Source organism: Lepidochelys kempii, chromosome 7, assembly GCF_965140285.1.
Source record: "Lepidochelys kempii isolate rLepKem1 chromosome 7, rLepKem1.hap1, whole genome shotgun sequence".
NCBI lineage: Eukaryota > Metazoa > Chordata > Testudines > Cheloniidae > Lepidochelys > Lepidochelys kempii.
Window position 1 is genome coordinate 104,429,643 of NC_136386.1, and position 18,468 is coordinate 104,448,110.

General features: G+C 40.1%; 2 protein-coding genes across 4 annotated transcripts in view; both read left to right on the forward strand.

Annotated features, from left to right (window-relative positions):
* The window catches only part of EEF1AKMT2 (EEF1A lysine methyltransferase 2), a 48,317-nt gene that overhangs the window by 22,402 nt on the left and 7,447 nt on the right, over window positions 1-18,468 (forward strand). The window contains exon 6 of one of the 2 annotated variants that reach the window (XR_012160055.2): window positions 3,571-3,660. The exons of the other annotated variant lie outside the window; for it this stretch is intronic. The gene's annotated coding sequence lies outside the window, so the exon portion shown is untranslated. The remainder of the gene's footprint in view (window positions 1-3,570; window positions 3,661-18,468) is intronic. 2 annotated transcript variants of the gene reach the window in all.
* Window positions 3,673-18,468, forward strand: part of FAM53B (family with sequence similarity 53 member B) — a 128,273-nt gene continuing 113,477 nt past the window's right edge. Inside the window, exon 1 of one of the 2 annotated variants that reach the window (XM_073354113.2) lies at window positions 3,673-7,155. The gene's annotated coding sequence lies outside the window, so the exon portion shown is untranslated. The other variant, XM_073354114.2, reaches the window with a different exon arrangement.

The window sequence follows — 18,468 nt, forward strand, 5'->3', positions numbered from 1 at the left end:
GGTTACAGAGAAACTGTAAATATGGTAATTAGAAACATGCAGCATTAATTTCTAGTGCTTTTGCACTGAAATTGCTTTCTTAATCTTGGCATGCAACAAAGCAAAGAACATCCTTTGCTACCTCAATAACAGTTTTATTTTATAAGGTGTTTTAAGTACTTTAACATATCAAATGATCTTCCGTAAAATATACTGAAAGACAAGGGAAAATAAATCAGTCTTCAGGCCAGTGCTTTGCATTCCCATTCCTTGCTCTCTTGGCTTGGATAATGAGATCGTAGGATTATACTGCCCAAATCTACCCCCTTTGGCTAAATCAAGAGGTTACTGATGGACTCTGAAAGAACACCTGTGTTATACTGCTTGGTTGGAAGTATGTTCACCATGATCCAGGCCTTGAGGATAATAGTTTAGTTAAGTGGGGAAGTATTAATGGAGCTGTAGGGCATTGAGTGTGTGGGTATGGGGGGATTTGAGATAAAGTGGCCTCAAGTTGAGGGGAAGTGATCATCAACATGTGTTCTATAATGTAACTAAAGGAAATGTCAATGCCTGGCTTGATTAGCTAAGTAATAGCATGCAATAGCTTGGAATATGTGCCATTCTGATGAACAGTTTTTCTAGGATACTAGAAATTAAACTCAAGGTCGTCATGCAGAAAAATGATGTAGCCCCAAAGTAACATATAAATGCTGAATAATAGTGAGTGTGCAATCCACTGCTGGAAAGCTAGAGTTCATAAACATTACTGAGAGAACAGAAATCAGTTTCAACACAATTCCTCAAGGGCTTGAGCGTTCACTAACAGTGTCAGATGTCAAGCAGAGATGAGACTGGAAGATCCTGCGTTTCTTAAGGAATGTAAAATGTTGCTAGGACTCTCTGAATTATTACCTTTTACTTACAACACAGAGACTAGAAATTCTGATACATACCACAGCTTGATAAGCCACCAGCCATTCTAAAACCTTGATCAAGAAAAGGTGAGTTGAAAGAAGGCATTAATTTCTAAGGACCCTACTGTGCAAGGTGTGTTTCTTGGAACAGCTAGAGTCTAAAAAGGAGAAACATGCTGAACCTAGTAATCAGAGATCCATTTTTCCTTATTATTAATATTTACATAGCACCATAATTTTGCATGGCAGCTTACATAAATTTTAAAAATAGATTTGGGTCCAGATTGAAATCAGTGGGAGTTAGGTGCCCTAACCTAATCTTTGAAGGTCTGGGTCTTGATCCCTACCACAAGGATCTCAAAATCTAAACCAGATTCCTATTGACTTAAATGTTCTTTGGATTGGACTTTTAGTCAAGAGAGCAAGTAGAATGTTGCAGAATACTAATAATATCTGTAATGACAGTTCAGGAAATTAGGCCAAAATTTTCTAACATGCAAAACAGGCATAAAGCAATTTAAGATTGCCCCAGGTGGATTTAAGATTGTTTATGTGATTTGTATTTGGGGTAAATCTTGTCCTTTAAAAAATTGATAACATTTCTTAACAGATACATGCCTGTGAAGTGAAAATCCATGCTGCATGTGGCAAGGATTCTATGATGGAAAACAGGTTTTTAGGATTTTTGCTATCAGAGAACTAGCAAATTCCATAATTAAGACAGGATATTTCATGTGTCGACTGTCATAAAAACAGCACCACTAGCTACAGCCCTCTGTGCTCAGCAGCATCTGATTTAGAGTGAGATTATCTCCTTGATCCAGATTGGTTTTGTGAGACGCAACATGTTGATTATCTTGTGGATTTATAATGAAACAGTAGTTAAGATAGGACACATTTTGCAAGGATACCTGTGCTTCATGTCATTTGGATACTTTCCATTTTAGAATCACTTCTCACACTGGGGGTGGGATCTGATATAGGTGTCCATATTTGTGCTACTTGGGCATGGGTGCTGGGGATGCTCCTGCACCCCCTGGTTTGAAGTGATTTCCATCGTATACAGGGTTTACAGTTCAATGGCTCTCAGCACCCCCATTACACAAAGTGTTCCAGCACCCTAATACTTGGGCATAGACTCCCATTGACTTAAATGGAGCCAGGATTTGATCCTAAATTGTTGATACCTATGATGATCTTGTGTTAAGCACTGAACTAAGACTCATGAGATTGGGGTTCAGTTCCTGGCTCTGTCACAGAGCTTTTCTGTCTTACCTTGGACAAGTCACCTAATTGCATGGTGCCTCAATTTCCCCTCTGGAAAAAGGAGATAATACTTCCTCATCTCATGGTCGGGTTGGGAGGATAAAACTATAAACGTTAGCAAGTGCTCAGATACTACAGTCATAGATAAGATGTAGGTGTCATAAAAATAACACTTCTTCTGAAATGACTATCAATGGCAAATACAGCGCAAATAATCAGTGTGACAACATAACACACTGCATTGGCTCTGCATGGGTGGAAAGACTATCACAAAGTTTACACAGCCACAGGACTGTAATTTACTAGCAAAATATTGGGCAACAGCAAGTAAAGGAAATTGTATCTATCTATGGTATTTATCATTGTACTTTAGCTAAGAGCTATAAAAACTATGACCACAATATAATTAGAAAGGGTCCACAAAGGTCCATAACTATCTGTTTACCAGAGGCCTTACCCCTTCCAGCTGTTTTTCCTGTAAGAACTTCCAGCTCAAGAATTGCCTTTCCTCTTGTGGGTTCCAGGACTAGCTGTTCCAAGAAGCACTCATTTAAGGTGTCAAGAGACTTTATCTCTGCCTGAGGTGACATGTACCCAGTCAATATGGGGGATTTCAGCTATCCCCATATTGACTGGGTACATGTCACCTCGGGACAGGATGCAGAGATAAAGTTTCTTGACACCTTAAATGACTGTTTCTTTTAGCTAAAGTACAGTGGAAGGGGTAGGGCCTCTGGTAAACAGACAGTTATGGACCTTTGTGGACTCTTTCTTTCTAGTTATATTGTGGTCATAGTTCTAGAAGCTAATTCTGGAAGGTAAACATGGGGAGTCACATTTTGTGCTGACTTAATGCAACTCCAATGTCTACACCCTAAATCAGCACAGAATTTGGCCAAACAAATCTACAGCCTGTGGCAGCTAGTCTCAAAGGGCTCTTCCTTTCTTCCTTCCCTTTAACAAAGAACTTTTATATAGTCCATCAAAACTGGGACTCTGTTTTTCTCCTTTTCAAAGAGATCTAAAATGGCTAATCGCTAAATTTAAATAATACTATTTAAATAGATTGTTAAATACTGTCTCTGTGAAAGCATCTTGTTATACCTAAGCAAAAAGGTCATGTTCACCTAGATTGATAGCACTACACAGACAACACACTTGTCTTGAAACATAGGGGACTGGTGGTAAACAAGGGCTATTTTTTGCATGGAGGTACGAGAATAAACAGAATGCAACTTTGTCAGGTTATGGGAAAGTGAAATTGCTGTACAGAGGCTGCGGATAAGTTACCCTATAAACTTTTATTACTTATCTGTTCAATTGGGAAACTATAAAAACACATCTTAAAAATTTGATCCCCATGTTCTGGAAAAGGGGTTTGAGAATGTTTTATTTTTATTATTTCTAGGCTGCATATGTGATCAGAAAAGCGCCCAGTTTAACTGAAGCTGAGGAACTGGATGGCAAATATCTGCCAGATCATTCAGCCCTTCTTCCTGTTAGTAAAGCACATTAATAATGTTTTGTCCTGTCTAATTTTAAATGTTCCAAGCAATGGAGCTTTCATCACTTCTTGTAAGAGTTTGCCTGTCAGGGAAATTTCCCAGATATCCAGCCTAAGTTTCCCTTTCTTAATTTCACCCTATTACTTGTAGTTACTTACCCCCTTCTGTTATGCTAAATTAATATTATTTCTTGGTGTTTGTTTAGTACAGTAGATTTGAACCCCAATTCAGCAGAACACTTAAGCTCATGCTAGGAACATGTGAACTATCACACCTTTTCTCCTAGTGTAGACATACCCTTAGTGTGTATGATCATGAATCCCACTTGGCATTGGACCTAGCAATGATGATAACCACCTTCTCCTCTAGCCCAAGAGGCATAGGCCTATGCTTTAGATGATAAAGGTCTCAGGGTTCACTCCTTGCTGACATCTGTGGTATTTGCATCTACATGTCCATGGTTTATGAGTATATTCTATGTATATTTTGTACTCGTTCCTACGTCCACTTTTAATTGTTATATGTAGCCTAGTTACTCATGCATAACATGCATCTTAATTCTTTAATTGCATTCTGTCCCAGGAAGAAGTCCAACTATATGTTAGATGCAATCCACTTTTTACCAACATAAAATATTGCTGTTAAAACAGGTGTATTTTGGAGACGGATTTTAGCAGCAATCTGAGCAGACATATCCTTGAGCCTTTCTAACCCTCTGCTCCTGCCTTCATCTGATGTGTTTCTACCTTTGGATTTGAGCAACAACCACTTCCTGGAAGGAAACACTGAATGAGATGAAAAATGGAGGGAAAGGAAAGGGAAAACCAGTGTTCTCAATCCCCAATCCATGGGGATTCTGAGTGTTCATTCAGATTTTCTTCTCTTTTTGGACTCTTCATTCCAGTGTATTAATGTCATGTGGCATATTTTTGAGGTGGTCCAGAGGTGAAAACCTGATCGTTTATTTGCTATGGGCAAGGTTCTGCCACCCTTACTTGGTGAGAATTATTCCATGCTGACTCTCAGAGATTACTCCAGTCCCTTTAACTCAACCTCTTAGTGGGCCTGTTGACTGGAAGACTCCTGTGGCAGCAGATCATTTGCTCCTGCCACAAATCCACCTGTCCCTGCACACAACTCTGCAAGTGGACTATACAGGGTATACATGTCCCTTGCAGAGCCTCCCCACATCCTAATCCCTTCCCTCTTTGCACAGTAGACCATTGCTCTGAATCTTTAAAAGGAGCGGTGTGCTCTTACCTTAGTCCCCATTTGTGCACATCATAAAACCATGACATAATTCAGCATTGTCAGTGGTCTCTGCTCAAGGAAGGTTCAGAATAGAATAGCAGGAATTAGGACTGAGGTATGTTGGCAAAAGGGGTATGGGAAAGCTCTTAGGAGTGACAGTCTGATCCATATTCCTGTGATCGCGCCAGGACTCTCCCTTGGTGGCCTCACTTTCAGGAACACATAATTCACTCTTGCTTTGTTTAGTAAAAGAAGTGGGGAGAGGGAATAGCAAAGGCCTGAATAATTTTCCAGTGCAAAGGAGAGAAATAGTATCCCCCTGCACTGTATTTAGGATGGGTCTGATGAGCCAAATGTTTGCAAGGGGATCAGAGTATGCCAGCAGGAGTCACTGTAAGCCTCCTAATGGAAATTTAGGAAGTTAACAGAAGTCTTCAAAATAATCAAAGATTGAGGTGAATTATTTAATTGCAGGTGATAATGAACATTTAAACAACACCAGTATTAGTAAGTTCTGCAGCATTCTTGATCATTTATTAGTTTTACTTCTGCATGATCTGGTTGCCTTTTGATTTTACTTTATTATTTTATTTTATAACTCATTTTTAAAAAATGTAATAAGTAAAGCTATTTCCTGGGACAAAGACTACATCTATCCTGCAGACTGAAAGAACAAAGGTCTGGAGCAGTTTATATCAAGTTGCCTCAAATTTCTTAATCTCACTACCCTGCAGCAATATCTGTTGGGAGTAGTGAGTGGACCCAGGTATTTCCCTACTGTTACTTGCAATTCCTAATTGTTGGCATCATCAGTGGGACCCATCTTTAGTATAAGATCAGTGCTAACTCTTAATACTCTGAGAATGATGCATCTAGAATAATAAAAAGATTCCAATATGTGTTGGTGATGGTGTATTAGAATTGTATGAGCACACACAAGTCCAAGACCTAATTGTACAGACAAAGCCTTTCATTTTTTTATTTTACCTTGTGATACAAGCTTCACTGGTTACCTGATTAGACCTCAATGAACAGTCAGAAAAGCCACAAAATAAAAAAGTCTGGCCTGTTTGCATTCGTAAATATAATGAATTCCCAAGTGATCAAAGTGTAATGGTTCAGAGAGTTTTAAATTATAAAAGAGAAATAAAACAGGGGTGTGCTTCATAATATAAACCTTTTACTTTAACCCCCACAATGCAAAATTGATTTAATTACCTTGTATAAAGCAAATGCAATATAGCTCAGAAGATCAAGTAATGGCAATTTCCAGCATGTGCCTGAAAACATAAATTCACTCACCCATAGATAATTTTAATTAAGAATTATTTACACTATAAATTAAGCCTGGATGCCTGACCTAAAGACATCTTATATACCCGTACTTAAAATGTTTTGCTGGACAACAGCAAACAGCAAAAGATCACGAACGTACTAGGAGCGCTACTTCAGCTTAACAGAAACACCCCCGTTCCCCCAGATCTGTAAACTGATGTGGGGAGCGATGCTCAAATACCACGGATCGGAAAAACCACGACTCACCCCCCACCGCCCCCTTCCTCGAAGGAACCCGAAAAGAACTTTAGACTGATGGGTGCCAGGGACTGCGGCTGCCCCGGGAAATCAGCAGCGAGCCGAAGATTTGGTGTAAAGCAATGAGCCACCACCCTCCCGAAGAGAGCCGAGGCAAGTCGATGGCCCAGGTTTGGACTCCGAAACCTGCTGCCGGGCTTTGTGGGTGCGTGCCCCAGCGCAGCGCGTTTCCCGACCGGCCCCCGGCCCCCAGGAGCTGAGGCCGCCGGCTGCAGATTGCCCAGAGCAGAACGCCCGCTCGCCACAGCCTCGCTGTAAGGCAGTGACAAGCCCCCCCGGCCGCTGAGAAAAGCAGCTCCCAGCCCCGCCACCAAAGCTACAGGGTCTGCGCTGCGCCCCACGCTGAAGTCATCGGGCTGCTGACGCCAGCCGATGAACAGCCTGCAAGTGCAATACGGTGTAACCTTGATGAGGCGGCGAGGGCAGCAGCCCTGCCCTGCCCCGTGGTGCGTTTTAAAGGGACGAGTTGAAAACAGTTCAGGAAGTGACAAGCCTATTTCCTCTCGGTGAGCAGATCGGTACGAAGCACTCCAGATCCAGCAGGGGAGTCTTGCGGGCTCCTTCTGGAGACGGATGCTGCAAACCGTACCCAGGAGACCCACCGCCGGGTGCTGGAGGATGGGGACTTAATACAAAGAGACAGAGTAAGAGATCCCGCTTAAGATGGGTCGCTTTCTTAATGACCCGCTGGGCATTCGCCTGGTCTCCTCTCCCCTTTTCCCCATCCCCCTGCCAGTGGTCTGGCCCTGAGCAGATATTGTTGCAATGTGTAAAATAGTAGAGCTGGGACACTTTTATTCTCTTCTCGGAGAGAGAGAGAGAGAGAGAGAGAGAGAGAGAGAGAGGCTGGCCTGATGGCTTGAGGTGGAGGCTATTTCTTTTTTGTTTCTCTTTGTGCTTGACTGGCTCGCCTGTATCTGAAGGGATGGGACAGGGAAGTGCCCGGGTGAGCCCCAACGAAGCAAGCAAGGGAGCAGGGTCCCACTGAAAGTCTGGTCCAGAGCGAGCGAGCCAGGGGATGATTGATCCTGCGGTATTCGTTTTATCCGGTTTATAACTTCATCTTTCTCGGCTGTCATTACAGAGCCGTTGTTAGGGAAGAGCGAAGAGGAGGGGGATGCGGTAGGGAGGGGGGCGGCAGCTTTCCGAAAAGTTTCGGCGTTATTACAGGACGGCGCTTTTGTTGCTTGAACTTTGCAGTTAGCCCAGAGATCTGGATACTGAGTCGCGCAGTTTTGTTTTGGTGTATTACTTTTGGACCGTGCGGAACCATGCAGTGGCTGCTGCTTGCCACTGGGAATTGCAACTGGCAGTGGGCTAGGACCCCTCCGTGGTTGGAGTTGTTGCTCTTCTGTTTGTGCTGGTTGAAAATTGCATGCTTTGCATTTGCACATGGCGATAGGATCCGTCCTTGAAAGCTTCTTGTAAAGTCACATTTTTGCAATACGTCATTGATTTGTCAGTCCCAGGGGAGTTTATTCCCCAAGATTGGTGGCTCTTCTCTGAGGGCTAAAAGAAAGAAGTAAATCTGATCATAGCCAGGCTTGCAAAGCTGACATGCGTTCTGTTGTCCCTGAGTGCTTTATAGTCCACTCCATAATAACATTTGTCCACAGTGCTCTATATGTGTATGTAGGGCCCCCTGTATATTGTAGCAGCGATATTTCCTGCAGCTACTTTAACTGGATATTGTGTCTCCTCAGGTGTCTCACTGCTGGGCTGAAATACAGCTCCTGGATTCTTTATGCCTCAGTGTATATTTTAGACATACTGTACTTTGATGGTGAACAAAGAACAGCTCTTGGCTGCCTATGATAAATGGCCTTCGGCCTCCTATAGGCTCGACTCTCTAGCATTATATATACAGTATGTTCTTTGACTATAGGGTACCCACTAGTAAACTGTACATTTTAACGTTAGGTGTATGTCTGTCAGTGCTTTTGTACAAGCCAGTGTATACTTTCCTATATCCAAAGCAAATGAGTGCTATGGTTGGCTGTTGTCAAATATGGTGAGGATTTATTGCTCCCTTATCTTTTTGGGGGTTGTCTTAAGGCCAGTACAGCTGTTTGCTGTATGCTGACAGAGATATTCAAATGGCTTTTTTTCATAAAAACATGATAGCATACCTCCATGTGACTTCCTTGCCTATGTACTAATAGCCTGTATTCACTGGTAATAGCAGACTGATTTCTTGCTGAGCCTACTGACAGCAGGGAAATAGATGGCGGCAGCATTAACTGGCCCATATGGTATGTGATCTTGTTAGCTGAGAAAATCATGTATGTGAGAACTCATTACTAATGCTGACCAAAGTAACAGCTAGTCTTGTGAAATTATTATATTTGTTGTCAATTTTGTCATAGGCTCTGATTTCATCTTAATTCGAATACACTCTGTGACAAACCTGGTGCAGCTAAGATATTTGAGACTGGGTTATTACGTGTTAATACTCTGCACTTTTTCCACCATAAAATAAGTTGGGGATGGAAACAAACTGTGTGTCTCCATATTTGTATTACTACCCCTTTTTTGGATCATGGGTATATTATATCTTTGCTGAAATGATGGAAGGTTGTGCTTTCATTTGTACTCCCAGTGGTACAGTGCATAAGGACTGCCCTGAGTTCAGCAGACTTTAGTGGTGAGTTGGCCATAGAGAAGCTGTATCAAGCTACAAAACCAAGCAAAATATAATGGTGAAGCTGGCATGTGCTGAGAGAATGGCATCAATTAGGTGCTTTGATGTACATTTGTTGCAGGAAAAACAGACAAATTCATATAGCCTCGCCAATGAGGGTTGGGGATGGAGTTGCCCTTCAAGAGTTTGGGCTGTAGCGAACAACCATTTCTCTTGTGTTAGAATTAGTATGCTCTGCCTGTGTAATTTTTTTCCTGAATGTATCAATTTATTCCACTGCCCTTCCAGACTGGGAGTAACGGTTAGCACAGCTGAAACTTGAAAGTTCAAACCACCAGCTACAAAACTCTGATCCACCTAGCTGTACCAGGACTTAAATGCATAGCAGGACGGACATTTGACTGAATGTATTGCATTGACACACTTGCCAGCGCCATCTTTAGCTATTTAAAACTCTTCCCTTCAATGAGTCCCTCATTTCTTCACATTATTTCTTCCTGTTGGTAGCCATATTGTAGAATTTTACTTCCTGAATACCAGGGGTGAGGGGCGTATCTAAGTATCATTAGGTGAATCATTCCAACAGAGGGTAATGAAGAGCAATCTGACTACCTTTATAGTGAAGTCCAATGGAGTTGAATACATTTGGGTTTTACATATATTTAATTGGGTTCTGTAGAATTTACTCTACAAATCTATGAAGTAGTTGAGCCATCCAAAGCGTACTATAGCAAGGATACATTTCTCCATTAAATTATATGAGATTGTTCAAAATACCTACAGAGAGGTTATCATTTTCTTTGTATTATTTAAGACTTTTCTCCCCAGGAGTCTTAAAAGATTTAATTTCCTTGACACCAAATAATATATATAGCGTTTGTAACAGAGTGCAAGCTCATGCACAATGAGTAGTTCAAAGGATTCATTTGCCATGCAGCCAGCATATATATCTATAGCTGTCTTCAGCTGGATTTGTAGTTTGGAAATGTACCCATCTGCTTAAAAATCCCTCTAATGTGACATAAAAAAAGGTATATAACATGCTGATAAAGTGAGCTTCAGCTGGAGATTCAAACCAGATGTGGATGTTTTCTTTTTAAATGCTCAAACAACAGTAAGAGTATATTTTGACAAATTAAAAGCTACTTGCAAATTGCAAAGGTAACATTATCTTGGAATAACTATCTTTGTAAAAATACTGAACACTTTGAGTGGCTTTACATTTCGTCTTCTATCCTATTTAGTTCCATCACCTTTTAGCCAGATTCTTCATCCCTCTCTTGAAGGAGCCATTTTCTAAACAGCAGCGATGCACATGGCATCTGCATGGCCTGGTCTGCTCAGCTCTGTCCCTCTCCTGGCAGCACAGCTATGATTTCTGAACAATACACAGAATATTAGAGTACAGAATGTGTCACTGTAACAGTTCTCAGCTAACAAAGTGCCAATCCTGTAGGATAATAAGTGCCTTCAACCTGTGACTGATCTAGGACTAAATATTTACTAAGTCTGGTTGAAAAACCAGAAAATTTAAGACAGAATTTCTGTAGAAATGTTTTGGGTGGCTCAAAAAACCAAATTCTTGGTGAAAAATGTTGTCAAAATTTTCAAAATCTGAATGCTTTGATCAGTTCTATTATTTACGTATGTGGGGCCTCAGCCCACTGTAATTTTGGGGAGGACTATTCCTCATATGGAGAGAAAGATGGAAACATTTCTTTGTCATAAAAAAATAAAAAATAAAGGCACAGTGTGTGAAGTGTGGGGGGGGGGGAAGAGAGGGGAGAGAGAGTTTGCAAGGGGTTACAGACCCAGCCCCTTGGCCCCCCAGATTGAGCCAGGTGGATGAAGGGCACACTTTAAACACTGTCGTACCAAAGATGCTGCTTCTAGATTCCGATAGATTCTCCCCCCAAACCCCATTTTTTCAGGCCACTTTAAGCAGCACTGTTAAGGCTGTTTGAAGCTGCTCAGAGGTTTGGAATGTTAAAATTAGCCCTGATGTAGCTGCATTAATAGGCAGAATGCAGGTGGGGGCAGTCAAAGGTGCAGAAGTGCCATTTATTACATGCTTCAAACAGCTGCCATTTTTAAAAAACTGTCTGCCATATAAGTGTTTCTTTCTTTCTGTCACCGTCAGAGGTAGAATTCCCTCCCCAAATTAAACTGGCTTTAGAAAGGCTACTGAAGACACACATTGTACTACATACATTCACAGAACGAGATGATCCACATCAGGAATTGCTTGCACTCCTTTACATTTCAAAAGTGGGAAGGCAATTTTTGTTTCTGAATCTGCAGATTCAATTTTTTTGTTTCCAGGTCAGATCTAAAACAGGAGGGTTTATATTTCCTGGTTCTGGTTTGGATACAGGCCCGGTTTCAGAGGACAACTTACATGAGACTTCTGTCTTATAAGACAGATATCTTGTGAGGAAAAACTCAGTTATGCAGCACTATCTAATCTGAACCTAGACCTGAATCATAGTCCTGACTGAGCTCTGAACGTGATCCCTAGTATAAATGAATCAATATCTGATCCACTGCCTTCTAGAGCTCAGAATCAGTATATACAGGCTGAGCAGGCAGTGTACAAAGCAGATCCAGAATTGATTTAGGCTAGGGTTCTCATATATACATCTATATTATACAGTCCACTAAAATTATGTATGTATTTATGTAACTTTAGTGTATTTTTTCAGTATAACACATTGTGATTCAATTTCAACAACTTTCATGGCACAGTAAGGCATACAACTTTTGCCAGAATCAATCTATAATAGATTTGTGAGAACATGTTTAAAGAAGCTTTTCCAGTGAATGAATAGAGGTGTAACTGTGTTTTATACACTGTGTCCATTTTATATTACTGTTCAAGTTCTGATTTTGTGACAGGCTGCTACATGTTTTGAGGCTGTTTCTTCCATTCTTTCCTTTCTCCCAAAATTCTACAGGGTTTCTCTCCCTCACTCTGTAGTGGAAACTCCTTAGCTATTTCTGAGAGTGGATGAAGGAGATATATTCTCTGTGCTATTCCTACAAAATCCCAGCAAAAGAAAGAAAAACGAAACAAACTAACAAAACCAATTTGAATGGTCTGATTCTGATTCACTTACACCCCCCTTCACACTGATGTGAAATTAACTTAATTTGAGTTCTTCGTGATTAACATCAGGCTACATCAGGTCAGAATTTGGACCAAATAGGTGAAGCAGTGAGAACTGTCAAAGTTGTTCACTGGTATTTAAAGGGTTTAGCCCACAGAGCCAGCCTAGGGGTTTGGGATCCTCTTGGCATGTTGTAAGAGGGAGGAAATGATCATTCCTGTAAAATACCTGTACCTAGAGGAACTCTGTATCTTAGGGTGAAAAAACACTGAGAACAAAGTCTTGTTTCTTCTGGTGCCATGGAGAAGCAGGACAGCCAAGGTAGCATGAAAGAGCTAGGAGATGTTTGTACAGTGGAAAAGGAAGAGTGAGGGGCGTCTGTTTTTAGGAACAGAGACCTGTTTGGTTTCTTTTTGCCCCTGTTTCCCTGACAAGGAAGGGAAGGCGAAGGATGTGTGGCAGAAACAATTAGGGAAAATAAAAATATTTGAAGGGCCTTGGAGGACTTTGCATTTCAAAGGTTCCACTTTGTAGAATTTTGTATCGTATCACCATGGTTAAAAATTGTGACTGTGACAGCCATTTTCCCCTCTCTTCTGCTGGGGGCAATGGCTGGGCAAGCTTGGCAATCTGTACCAGGAACCTGTGTTTTGCATTGCAGAGGTCCTTGCAAGGCCATTTAAGAAATATCATACTAACAGCCTCTTGTGTGTCTGATCCCAGGAGAACTAAAATATAAACTAATCAGCATAAGAGAAGGGAATTTTCCACCATACTACTCTTGGGAGATTGTGAGTGTATCAGCTACTAACAAGACCTGAACCCGAATGGCTGCAAATAGATAGCAGAGCTCTACATTAGCATGTAGGAAAATTCAGATTTGCACAATAGCTCCCTGAATATTATGAATGCAATTTTATCAGAGTGCAGATTCCAGGCCTATAAAATTAGTGCTATTCAGAATGCAGACCTACTAGCATATTTGTTAGACTAGATGCTACAGTGATGTGTGCATTAGAAATGCCTAGGAGAGACAGCTATGACATTTCAGAGAGAAATCTAATTCATCTATCTACCTACCTGCTTTTATGGCCCTCTCACCATACGCTCTGGACACCTCTGTAATGATAGAATTCATTATATGTCATGTGGACCATGGACCTGATTTTGACCAGGCTCACACTGGTGTGAATCAGGAATATCTCCACAGAAGTCACTGGAGCTGATTCCCCTCTCACACCAGTTTCGCAAAAGTTTTTCTGTCTTCCATTGAGTTACTCCTGATTTTTACTGGAGTAAGGAAGAGCAGAATCAGGCCCAAGAGCTTCCGTTTTGTACTCTTATTTTGCATATCAGTAATGTGCATGATATACACATGATGAGGGAATTTATTGTTTCATAACAAGGTTATGCTACAAATTCACAGCCCAGCCAACTCTGACCTAGCTATTTGCTTAGGCCAGTAATGCAGAACATGGCTTCGGTACAATGAACTAGCTAACAGATCATGAGGCTGTTTTGATTTTTTTCATACTTTTATGGGTTGTCCACCTTTAGAAAGACAAAATTTCCAAGCAAGAGTTTAATTTAGAAGTTCAGCCCTGTTGGTGTGAACCTCTGGACTTCAGTATTACAGAGTTTGCATGCATGCATCTCCAAGTCATCAGCATGTTAAATTTGTTTTGAACATTAAGAGCCTGACCCAGCAATTAATTCACACTCAGGACTTTTGTTGGTTTGAATAGGTTGTTTCATGGGTTCTAAACTTTGTCTAATAAGATTTGCTGCAGAAAAAGCCTTCTATCCAAGGGAACTCTCGGGAAGAAATTGTTTGACATTAATAAATGCAGAAGTATAGAAACCACAACAAATTCCAGTCATTCTTTAGTATAGGGACAAATTCATCCCAGTGTAATTCTGTAGTAATAATTGTATTTAAAATGAAGGTTAAAAATTAGAATAATGATTGCAAAATCTGCTGTGCTCATTTTGTGCATTGTACCAAAAAGGGCCCAAGCAAACCTTGGTCATGGTTTTTGCTTTCAGAAAATTAAATATAACAGTAGCATCGGTGTTGCTGTACTGCAGCCCATTTGAGTCATCCCTTGGGTTACGTAATTCCCTATTTTTATTGAAGTTGGCCATAAAGTTTGCTTTTCACAGCCAAAGGTTTAGCACTTTTTAAATTATACTGTGCTGTAGGTACTGGAATGAAGTGAACAAAAAGAGTTTGTCATTTGTGCCATAGCTTTACAAATACGAGGCTTTGTTAGAAATGGAATTTGGCAGATGTTGATATAGCAGTTTAAAAATTTACCAATTTTCTTGGTTGCCAGTTCAAAACCAGCTTAATTTGAAATGACCAGAAGTCTTTATGATGGTTATTTTATGGCAGATGAGAAATGAGGTTTGGTGATGGAAGTCACAAAAATGAGCACAACTGGTATAAATCAGCAACTTTGTTGACAGTCTCAGTGAAGGAGCTGAGAATTGGCTGGGTGTGAAGGTAGAGCTATCCTTTTACCCCTAAATATAATATCCTTCCAGGTCAGACTTAAAGCACATTATTGGAGTCCTGTGGGGAAGCAAACCTTGCGATTGCTTGTGATGTAAGATAGGAGGACTTCAGTCTCCACAAGGGTCAGTCAGGTACCTTTCCCTTGCACTAAATTTGCATCAAAGCACCAAAATGCTAAGGAGAAGTACAAGAGAATAGCACAAGCATGTAGGGACAAAATGTAGAAAGGCTAAAGCACAAAATGAGTTAGACCTACCAAGGGACATACAATGCAATAAGAAGAGGTTTTTAAATACATATGGAGCAAAAGAAAGATGAAGGAAAGTGTAGGTCCTCTACTTAGTGGGGTAGGCATGCTAATAATGGAGGATATCAAGAAAGCCTAGGCATTTAATGACTATTTTGCCTCAGTCTTCTTGATCTGTGGCCTTCCAGGCATCCATCCACTCTCCAGTATAAATGAAAAGCAGACTCATTTGTGCTGGCTGTCAGAAGCCCCACAGCTGAGGAACAGCCAGGTGAACTGGAAACCCAGCTATGCCTCTTTAGTCAGTAGCCGAAATGTATGTGTGTGTGTGTATGGTATAGGAGATGCTATGCCAACTCTAAACCACCTGAGGATTCCCTTGTGCCAGTGGAGTGGTATAAAGCAATTCCAACAGGTCAACCAATCACAACACGATTGCTTTGAAGTGGCCTTTTGATGTGTTTGCAGTATTTCTGTGTTGGAATTCAGTTGCCATAACTAGGGCATCTCCATCATGAAAGGCTTCTTAGTTCCAGCTATGGTTCTAAAGATCCTAAAGATCAGAAAGTCGCTTTAAGAGATCTTTTGTTTTGTGTCTGTAATGCACATCTCCAGTAGCCTAGTTATGTGGCCATGTTTTGCCTTTGTTCTGCGTGTGGATCAAGGCCTATGGTCCTATTTTATTTAGACTGTCCCTAACTTACACATTATGGGAAACACTCACAGTCTCTTTGGTCATCACCAGGGCAACCTTCTACATTATATTTAGGATTTCTAGTTTTAGGTTTAGAGTTGTGGAGAAGAAATGATGAAACTAGTCCAACTCATCTTTCAGAGTTCAGTTTTTTAGTTTTTAAATCAGCACTGGTGCTAGCTATTTTGAAATGTCAAATTGTGTTGTGGCCTGCTGTTCTTCTGCATTGATTCTCCTCATGGTGATGTTATTATGAAAACTGGTTTTAAATTTGGTAAAAATTTGAGGTATCTATCTCATTTATTTCACATAGCACATATTGTGTACTCCACTCACACGCCAACAGGTTGTTTCTGCTTGCTTCTGTAAAAATTTATTGAGTGGCAATATGTCTGATATAATCAGGAGTTCTATAATATGGTTTGGTAGGAGCAGAGAGATTTCTCCCTGTAGACAGCGGTAGTGTTTTATAGAAAAAAGAAAAGGAGTACTTGTGGCACCTTAGAGACTAACAAATTTATTTGAGCATAAGCTTTTGTGAGCTACAGCTCACTTCATCGGATGCATTCCAATGTGTTTTATAGGATAGCTTTTAATAGGGAGGCATAGTGATCTAATGGTTAGAGCATGGCACTTGGGGTCAAGAGACCTGGGTTCTAGTCCCAGCTTTATCACTGACTAACTGTGTGACCATGGGCAAGTCATTTTTCCTCTCTGTGCCTTAGTTGCTTCAGCTATGAAATAGGAATAATAATACTTACCAATCTTTGCAAAGTGCTATGGATGTAAAGCTTTAGGTACAAAATGTGCTCTTTATTATATATTTCTTTGGGATGTTATCTAACAGTTGAGCAAGGCTGGGTGCTCTAGCCATTTCTTGTGTCACAATGATATGCTAAAAGCGACAATACTTTTGAATGGTCTAGGTTTTATATTTGTGTGATAACCTTAGTAGCACTGAAGCCTATTATCAAACCTTCTGTGTTGATAATAGTCATACATGTCATGAAGTCACTTTAAGTGTATGCTACTAAAACCAATTATGGGGTTTTTTTTTGCCACAGCCATTAAAAAACAATATCATATAACATTTTTGAAGGGGCAAATTTTAATACAATTAAATATATGTCAAAACATACCATCAAGTGCAAGAACTGAAAATCCATTACAATTAGGAAGACACAGGAAAGCTTTAAAAGAAAAATCTACATTAGTCTTTTGTAGCATCTCCATTAACCTAGAAAAGATAATCCATTTATTGAAATATCAGTTGTGTTATAATTGAAATATAATGCAGTAGAGAGTGTTTTGCACAATGAAAGGATCATGTTTAAAGAAGATTTAAAATTACTGATAGATTAATTTGGAAAAACTTATTCACCCACAGTTTCTGTTGCTCATTGTGTATGCTGTTGGTCAAAATTACTTTTCCCATAGAGGTTTTGGATAAATTGTTATTATTGGATACAGGTCAGGAGGGGGCAGAGACTGGGTAAAATTGCAAACATTTTTCATACTTGCTATCTAGAAGGCTAAACATTGGCTAAATAATTCAGACTATAGATGCGATCTTGTTTCCACAGAAGTGAAAGGCAGTTTTGTCATTGATTTCAGTGGCTGCTGACGCAGGCCCTAGATCTCTATACAAATTAACTACTCTGGCTATAAACCCATGAAACTAAATGAATGTACATTACTTACATGTAGTAGATCTGCTCTTTGTCTATATATATATGTATTGAAGTGAGCAATTTAATAATGCTGAATTCTTTGGAAACAAATTTATCCTAAGACTTCCCAAGCCATTCCATGAATATAATACATACTCTTATATGTTTTGACAAATTAAGTGTTTTTAACTTCATTTTTAAAATTCAAACTCTTTTATGTGATTGCATATAATAAGGGTACTAGCAATCCAATCAAACTATTGTTTTAGCTGTGTGCACGCCTCTTGTGTAGTGTGACAATGGTGTAATTCACAGACACAGTAAGATCACAGACTTTAAAATAATAATGTTAGAACTGAAATGAAAGTCCAAATTACAGACAGAGGGTCTGATTTTTCAAACCTTACTCATGGTTAATAGCACTTACACAAGTAGTCCCATTGACTTCACTGGAACACACTGCTTCTCAGCATGTAAATTCAAACTAATTAGGCAGTATTAAGTTGAGCTTTATTCCTTTTTAAGGATATCTCAGTTATAAGGCATGGTGTAAAGCACTGCAAAGGGAAGTGAGTCTGTCACATTGACAGAATAGTTTTCAGTTATTGAAGAAACCCTGGAAGTTCTGTCACCACCAGCCATTTTCCACACTAACTTCATACTGTCTGCTTGTGCTCATCAAGGGCAAATCCTGATGTCCTTACTCAGTTCTTCCCAGCTGGAGTTTGTCCAAGTTGTGACTGAGTAAAACTTTAAGATTGGGCCCACGGACTATCTTCTAAAAGCAAAAAACATTAACTATCTATTCTTTGATATTTATAAGAATCCTATCACCTTAGTTCTTAAGAACTGTACCATTTTCCATTCTATCTATGGAGAGCAGGCACTGACTTTGGCATGAACTCAGTGTCTTCTTCTCTTTTAATACTATATGCTGTTAGTTTTTCCATGCATACGCCTCATATTGACCGTCTAACCTACAAAAATGTGACCACTAGAAAACTCTCTCTTGTATTAATTGGCAGCAGATACATGCTAAAAGCTAATTAATAAGGAAGCACTCAAGAGAAGAGTGAAATC